General features: G+C 39.0%; 1 pseudogene; it reads left to right on the top strand.

The window, feature by feature from the left end:
- Nucleotides 1-1,547: 1,547 nt before the first annotated feature.
- LOC101701034 (ubiquitin-conjugating enzyme E2 variant 1 pseudogene) lies at nt 1,548-2,013 on the top strand (annotated as a pseudogene).
- Nucleotides 2,014-8,363: the final 6,350 nt, after the last annotated feature.

The raw sequence follows: 8,363 nt of genomic DNA, 5'->3' as shown, positions 1-8,363 counted from the left end.
CTGACCCTTGGTTGAGTGAGGAATAGCTTACTAGGACTGAAATATAACATGTACAGGCTAGAGTAAAATAGTAGGCTGAACTGGACAGATGGGTAAGGGTTAGGTAATAATCATTTTCATGATCCATGCTATACACTAGTCTTTATCTTAAAGGCCTTGGGGAGCTATTGATAGTTTTTTAAAAAGATCTCTGTGGTGAGGGTTTGAATCATATAATGGAGTGGTTGTTCATAGGATGTTATTTCCAAAGTTATAGCAGTAATCCACAAGGAAATTGTTAATAGTCTAGACTAGCAGGGCACACAGGGCTTGTTTCAGTTTTCTATTGATATGTAATAAAACACCCTAAAACTCATTGGCTTAAAAAAACAATTTACTATTTCCATGATTCTTTGAGTTAACAGATTCTTCTGCATGATATAGAATTAACTGGGGCTTGAGAAGGCCTGGAAGTTCTCAAATGCCCTCACTCACAAGGCCGATAACTGGAGCAGGCCACAAACTGGGGCCTTTCCTACAGCTTTCAAACAGAAGTCTCAGTTCTCCTCTGCATACTTGCCTTCCCATGGCTACTTGGGCTTCTTGACAGCATGGTAGTTGAGTTCACAAAGGAATGTTTCAGGAATATGAGGCCTGATGTGCAAGTGCATATCAAATCTCCATGTTCATCATATTCACTAACATTCTATTTGCCAAATCTGGATACAGAGTCAATCCTAGATGGGCCCAGTTTACTGAAGGCCATTAAGCTCTATCACTGGGATGGAGAAAAGAAGAGGGATAGAGTGAGGGCTAATTTTATGTATCAAGTTGACTGGGTCAGGAAACATTATCTGAATGTGTTTGGGAAGGTGTTTCTGAATGAGATTAACATTTGAATGATAGATTGAGTAAAGCCCATTGCTTTCCTCAATGTGGATGAATTTCATCCAATCCATTGAAGACCTGAATTGAAAAAAACCCCCCAAAACTAAATATGGGAGAATTTGGTTTTGTTGCCTATCTTCAAGCTGGAAATTCAATCTTTTCATGCCTTTGAGAATTTATGTCCTTGGGGCTTTTGATTCTCAGGACTTGAGACTTGGACTATACCTTTGGTTCTTCTGGACCTTCAGCTTGCCAAATGAAGATTTGGGGGCTTCTTGAGCTCCATAATTATATGAACCCATTCAATATAATACTGTATATATTTTAGTATATAATTGTTATATAAAGAAACATATAGATTTATATATCACAGATCTATCTATCGATCATAGTGGTTCTATTTTGCTGAAGAATCCTGTCTAATACAGATAAAAATCCCACTTCTAGGACTCACCCACCACTCCAGTTCATTCTTCAGAATTTGAAGTGCTGACATTTGTCTTCTCCCTCAGATGGAAGCAGGGAAAGGGAGCTTGAGATTATATTGCCTAAAAGATTTGCACACCACCTTAAACATATTGTTAAAGTGGGAATCCTCTATCCTTTTTTATTCTTCAAAGTATTTGGCTTGAACTTATTTTTGAGTAATTTGTAAAGAAATAAATGTGAGCTTCAAGCTACAGCGATGCAAGATGGCAACCACCACGGTCTTGGCAGTAAAAGTCCCTCACAATTTCAGACTATTGGAAGAATTCGAAGAAGGCCAGAAAGGAGTAGGAGATGGCACAGTTAGCTGGGGTCTAGAAGATGATGAGGACATGACACTTACAAGATGGACAGGGATGGTAATTGGGCCTCCAAGAACAATTTATGAAAACCGAATATACAGCCTTAAAATAGAATGTGGACCTAAATACCCAGAAGCACCACCCTTTGTAAGATTTGTAACAAAAATTAATATGAATGGAGTTAATAGTTCTAATGGAGTGGTGGACCCAAGAGCCCATATCAGTGCTAGCAAAATGGCAGAATTCATATAGCATCAAAGTTGTGCTACAAGAGCTTTGGCGCTTAATGATGTCTAAAGAAAATATGAAAGTTCCTCAGCCGCCTGAAAGAAAATGTTACAGCAATTAATCAAAAACCCACAGGCCCTTCCCCTCCACCCCACCCCCAATTCCATTTCATCGGTCTTCATTTTCCACAGCAGTAAATTTTTTACTTACATCTTGTAGACCTCAAAGTACTGGAGAGAAAGCTCCCATTCAAAAGCAGTTTATTTTAAGATACTGTAAATGATACTAATTTTTTGTCCATTTGAAATATATAAATTGTGCTATAACAAATCATCCTGTCAAGGGTAACCACTGTCCACGTAGTTGAACTTCTGGGATCAAGAAAGTATATTTAAACTGATTCCCATCATGACTGGTGGGGCGCGTCCAGCTCAACTGTGAAAAGACACATCACACAGTCACCCTGCTGCTGATGACACGGCCCGGGGCTCCGCCTTCTCCCCTCCCTGCCTCCTCCGCCCCTGGAGCCCTGGCCTGGGCTGGCTGGTTGAGGAGATGTGAAGGTTTCAGGTCGCAGCCTGTGGGACTACTGCTGGGTGTGCGGGTGCTTTGCCTGCACCCTGCTTCCTTTTTTAAGTCTTAAATAACGTCCCTTTCCAAGCCACCAACCTGTCCCGCTCTCCTCCATTCCCACCCTTGGCCAAACCATAGATTGTAACCCTCCGCCCCCCTCTAAAATAGGCCTTCGGTGAGGAGTTCAGGGCTTTCCTCCATCTCTCCCCCACCTTGACTGAGGGGTGCTGCTTTTCCCTCCTCCTCCTCTCCCTTGTCACTGTCATCACCCTTCCTTCCACCTGTCCACAACCCTTCCTGCCTTTGGTCAGAAGCCAACAGGTAAAGTTGGAAAGAGTCTGACCGTCCTCATGTAGTTTTGGAACATTTATTTGTTCTCCACCAGCTGGGAAATGAGTCCTGGCCTCTGCCACCTGCTGTCGCCATCAGCCAAGAGCAGAGACCTGCCAGTGCCCCCGTCCCTGCTGGGCAGTCCCGGAGCAAGGCCACATGAGGACACTGAGCACGCACAGTCCCTCTGGATGGTTCCCTTTCCTCATACCCACTTCGCTTCAAGACACTGAAAAAGATCTATACGGGCTGTTGTGCAGTCACCATTGCCTCCACTTGGGTCTAGTTTGGAATCTGACAGCTGGAACAAGGAACCTGGCCCAGTGTGGACTTTGGATTTGGTGCTGCTGCTTCTCAGATGCTCAGCAGAGACTAAGGAGCAGCTCGGTGTGCAGCGGACCCAGGACTGGTGGGCCTGGCCTCTGGCACCTGCTACACTTCCCACTTTCTGTTCAGAAGCACTAAATGCTGAAATGTGGATGCATACCAAAAGAAAGGCAATTCATGGTAAAAAAAAAAAAAAAAAAAAAAAAAAAGAAAGAAAAGAAAAAGAAATGTGACTATTTAGCAAGTAGTCACATTTTTAAAAGAATGCCATTGGTTGAAAATACATAGAAATTATTCCACTTTATGATTGAAATCTCCAGGGCACAATTAGAATATAATCTAAAATATGAAAGTAAAGTCAGACTGAGAAAGAGAAAACAGGAAAGAATATAGCTACAGAGTAAGCTGTGGTGCTTCTAGATGTATTTGTATATGGTTCTTTCACCATTGTAAAAATGATTTTTATGGTCATGGTAAATGGTCCTATGATCCTTCACAAATGTGATTCTCCTGCAGTGATCAAGTGCTTTGAGAAGCTGTTAGAATGTTTTAAAAATAACCTCCCTGATATTCAAAGTGATGCCACAAATCAATCTATTCTCTGCCTGGCTCCTGGCCTATGCCCTGTGTTTTTTTCTATTTGAAAAAGGCACATAGTAATACTAATAGTTTAATAGGTTTGTTGTGTTGATGAAATTAGATAGTATTATAAAAATGCTTAAAACAGTGCCTGGAACATGTAAGTTTTCAAAATATGGGAACTGATCCTTATATATTCCAGGAATATTCTGCAGAGAGAATGTATTACTCCTTCTCAGAGCCATGTACCACTTTATAATAGTTCCTTCACTTCTTCCCCCTAATATCCATAACATTTGGGCTGAGCTTTCCCTTTGATTGGTCTCAACCAATCACCAGCAGCTGAGCTTCAGCCAATCATAGGCAGCCAGCTAATCAGACTATACCCAAAAGAGGCAACTGCTTAGCTATAACCTATCAAGCTAATTCTGTGTTTTACTTCTGCTGTCTGTATTACTCCATGTCCACCTTGCATTGTGGAACTCTCTGAACCTCTTCTGGTTCTGAGAGATGCCGGATTCATGAATTATCCTTTGCTCAAATACATTCTTCAATGTCTAAGATTGATTTTTTAAAAATTTTTTTATTTTATTGGTACATTTTAGGTATACAATATAATGACATTCATCATTGGAAATTTGCACCTTTACATAATTTCTCTTGGTTCTTATTTTTCCCCCTTCCCTTGCATTCCATTCAACCCTTCCATCCCTCCCTATTTACAAAAACCTTGTTTCCATTTTTTCATTTTCTCATATTAATTCCATTCCCTTCTTTCCTTTCCCCACCCCCCCCACTTCCCCTTCCCCTTTGCCCCTTTTCTTCCTATTTCACATTGTCTATTATACCTTTTAGTCCTTATTTACACTTTCAGTTTCTCACACTAGAGAAACTATTCGGTATTTACACATGTCCTATTTATTTCACTTAAGAGTATCACCTCAATCTGCATCCATTTAGATATAAATGTTTCTAATTTCTCATTTTTTATGGCTGAGTAGTACTCCGTTTTATTAAAGAAAGACATTTTCTTTAGTCTCCAGTTGATGGGCATTTGGGCTGCTTCCAAGTTTTAGCTATTACAAATTGTGCTGCTATGAAAATGGGTGCACATATATCACTGTGGTATGATTCTTTTAATTCTTTGGGGAAGATCCCCAGCAGGGGAATAGCGGGGTCAAATGGGACATCCAGTCCTAGTTCTTTGAGGTAATTCCATACTGATTTCCACAGTGGTTGCAGCAGTCGACACTCCCATCAGCAGTGCAGCAGAGTTCCTCTTTGCCCACAGCCCCACCAGCATTTGTTATTGGTTGATTTCATGATGGCAGCCAATCTCACCATTGTTTTTATTTGCATCTCTCTAATGACCAGTGATGTTGAACATATTTTCATATGTTCATTTGCTATTTCTACTTCTTTGTCTGAGAAATGTCTGTCTGTTCACTTAAGAGGCCCATTTTTGGATTGGGTCTTTAAATTTGGGAGGTCTAATTTTTTTAAGTTCTTTTTTGATTCTAGATAGTAGACCTTTGTCTGAGGAACAGCAGATGAAGATTTTTTCCCACATTGTGGGTTGTCTCTTCACACTGTTGGTGGTTTCTCTTGCTGTGCAGAAGATTTTTAGTAAGAAGAGATCCCACTTGTTGATTGCTTGTGCTAGTTGATGGGCAACTGAGGTTTTGTTCATAAAATCTTTTCCTAAACCAATGTCTTACAGAGTTCTACCTAACTTCTGTTCCAGGTTATTCAGCATTTCTATTTTAATATTTAGGTCCTTAATCCATTTCAATTTTAGTTTAGTGCATGGTGAGAGATATAGGTCTAGTTTTAATCTTTGGCAAGTTGAAGCCCAGTTTTTCCAGCACCATTTAGTAAAGAGGCTATCTTTCCTCCAGTGAGAGTACTTGGCTACTTTATTGAAGATGAGATGACGGAGTGTGTCTGGAATTGTTTGGGCATCTTCTAATCTGTTCCACTGGTCCTCAGGTCTGTTTCTTTGCCAGTACCATGCTGTTTATGTCACAGTAGCTTTGTAGTATAGTTTCAAATTGGGGGTTGTGATACCCCCTGCCAAGTCTCTGTTACCTAGAGTTGCTTTGGCTATTCTGGGTCTCTTCTTGTTCCAAATAAATGTTTGGATTGTTTTCTCAAGGTCCATGAAGTATGCTGCTGGGATTTCAATTGGGATTGCACTGAATCTATATAGCAGTTTTGGAATTATGGCCATTTTCACTATATTGATCCTTCCTACAGAGGAGCAGGGGATGTCTTTCCATTTTCTGATATCATCTTCAATCTCTTTTCAGAGTGCTATAGTTTTCAGAGAAGAGGTCTTTGATTTCTTTTGTTAGGTTAAATCCTAGGTATTTCAGTGTTTTGGATGCTATTGTGAAAGGAATTGTTTGCCTATTTCTGTCTCAGTGATTCTGTTGTTCATGTAGAGGAAAGCTATTGATTTTTGTGTGTTGACTTTGAATCCAGCTACTTTACTGAATTTGGTTATTAAGTCTAGAAGACTTTTGGTGGAGTTCTTGGGGTCTTATATATAGAGTATCATGTCATCTGCAAATAATGACAACTTGACTTCTTCATTTTCTATCTTTATTCCTTTCATTTCTTTCTCTTGTTGAACTGCCATGGCTCATGTTTCAAAAAGTATATTGAAGAGGAGTGGTAAGAGTGGACATCCTTGTCTTGTTCCTGATTTGAGTGTGAAGGATTTCAGTTTTTGACCATTTAGTATGATATTGGCTGTTGATTTTTCATAGATGGCTTTGATCAGATTGAAGTAGAGACCTTCTATTCCCTATATTTGTAGGATTTTTATCATAAATGCATGTTGGATTTTGTCAAATGCTTTTTCTGCATCTATGGAGATGATTGTGTGGTTTTTGTCCTTGGCTCTATTGACATAGTGTATTACATTGATAGATTTGCATATGTTAAACCATCCCTGCATCCCTGGGATGAAACCCACTTGGCCATGGTATATGATCTTCTTGATGATCTTCTGCATTCTATTTGCCAGTATCTTATTAAGGATTTTTGCATCTATGTTCCTTAGGGAGATTGGCCTATAGTTCTCTTTTTTGGTTGGGTCTTTCTCTGCTTGTAGATCAAAGTGATGGTTGCTTCCAGTAATAAATTCAGGAGGATTGCTTCCATTTCAATTTCATTGAAGAGTTTAAACAGTAGTGGCAGTAGTTCCTCTCTAAATGTCTTGTAGAATTCAGCAGTGAAGCCATCAGGACCTGGGCATTTCTTAGTTGGCAAGGTTTCAATTACGTTTTCAATTTCATTGGTTGATATAGGGTTGTTTAGAATTTTTATGTCATCTTTGTTCAACTTTGGTAATTCATATGTATCTAGGAATCTGTCCATTTCTTCTGTGTTTTCCATCTTATTGGTGTATAGGTTCTGTAAGTAGGTACTGATGATCCTTTTGATATCTGGTGGGTCTATTGTAATTTCACCCTTTTCATTCCTAATTGCATGGATTTTGGCCATTTCTTTCCTTCTTCTGATAAAGTTGGCTAAGAGTTTGTCAATTTCATTTATTCTTTTGAAGAACCAACTCTTGGCTTCATTAATATTTTGTATTGTTCACTTAGTCTCCATTTAATTGATTTCTGCTTTGAAATTTATGATTTCCTCTCTTGTATGAGCTTTGTGTTTATCCTGCCCTTCTTTTTCTAGAAACTTGAGGTTTAGCATCAGATTGTTTAATTGGGCTTGTTCTGTTTTCCTAATATGCATATTCACTGCTATGAATTTCCCTCATAGAACTGCTTTCATTGTATCCCATTCATTCCGATATATTATATTGTCATTGTCATTTAATTGAAGGAACTGTCTGATTTCTTCTTTAAATTCCTCTGCGACTATTGGTTATTCAGAATTGTGTTGTTCAATTTCCATGTGTTTATGTAATTTTTGTGGTTTCTTTTGCTACTGAGCTCCAATTTTATCACACTATGGTCTGATAATATGCAGGGGGTCACTTCAATTCTTTGCACTTACTTAAACACGTTCTATGAGTGAGTATATGGTCCATTTTGGAGAATGACCTGTGTGCAGCTGAAAAGAATGTGTGTTCTGATTTTGTGGAGTGGAAGACTCTGTAAACATCTGTTAAGTTCATTTGTTCAAGAGTTCTATTCAGTTCTAGTGTTTCATTACTTATTTTTGGGATAGTTGATTTATCTATTTGTGACAGTGGGGTGTTGAGGTCCCCCACAACTATTGTATTAGTGCATATAAGAATTTTCATGTCGGTTAGTATTTGTTTTATGTAGTTGGGTGCACTAGTGTTTGGTGCATAGATATTTATGATTGCCATCTCTTTCTCTTGGATTCTTCCCTTTACAAGGATGTAGTGCCCTTCTTCATCTCTCTTAATCAGTGTTGGTTTGAAATCTACTTGACCTGCAAAAAGGATAGCTACTCGTGCTTTTTTTCAAGTTCCCATCGCATGGAGTATTGTTTTCCACTCTTTAACTTTTAATCTATGAGCTTCTTTTTGAATTACATGTGTTTCTTGTATGCAGCCTATTGTTGAATCTTGTTTCTTGACCCATTCTGCCTATTTCTTTTGATTGGTGAATTGAGACCATTAACATTGATAGTTATAACTGATACGTATTGACTTATCATTGTCATGACTTTTTC

This window comes from Heterocephalus glaber, unplaced genomic scaffold (genome assembly GCF_053883595.1).
Source record: "Heterocephalus glaber isolate CG9 unplaced genomic scaffold, H.glaber_assembly_v1.0 deba00001720, whole genome shotgun sequence".
Classification (NCBI taxonomy): Eukaryota; Metazoa; Chordata; class Mammalia; order Rodentia; family Bathyergidae; genus Heterocephalus; species Heterocephalus glaber.
The sequence above is the reverse complement of the archived record's forward strand: the minus strand, read 5'-3'. Positions and strand labels throughout refer to the sequence as shown.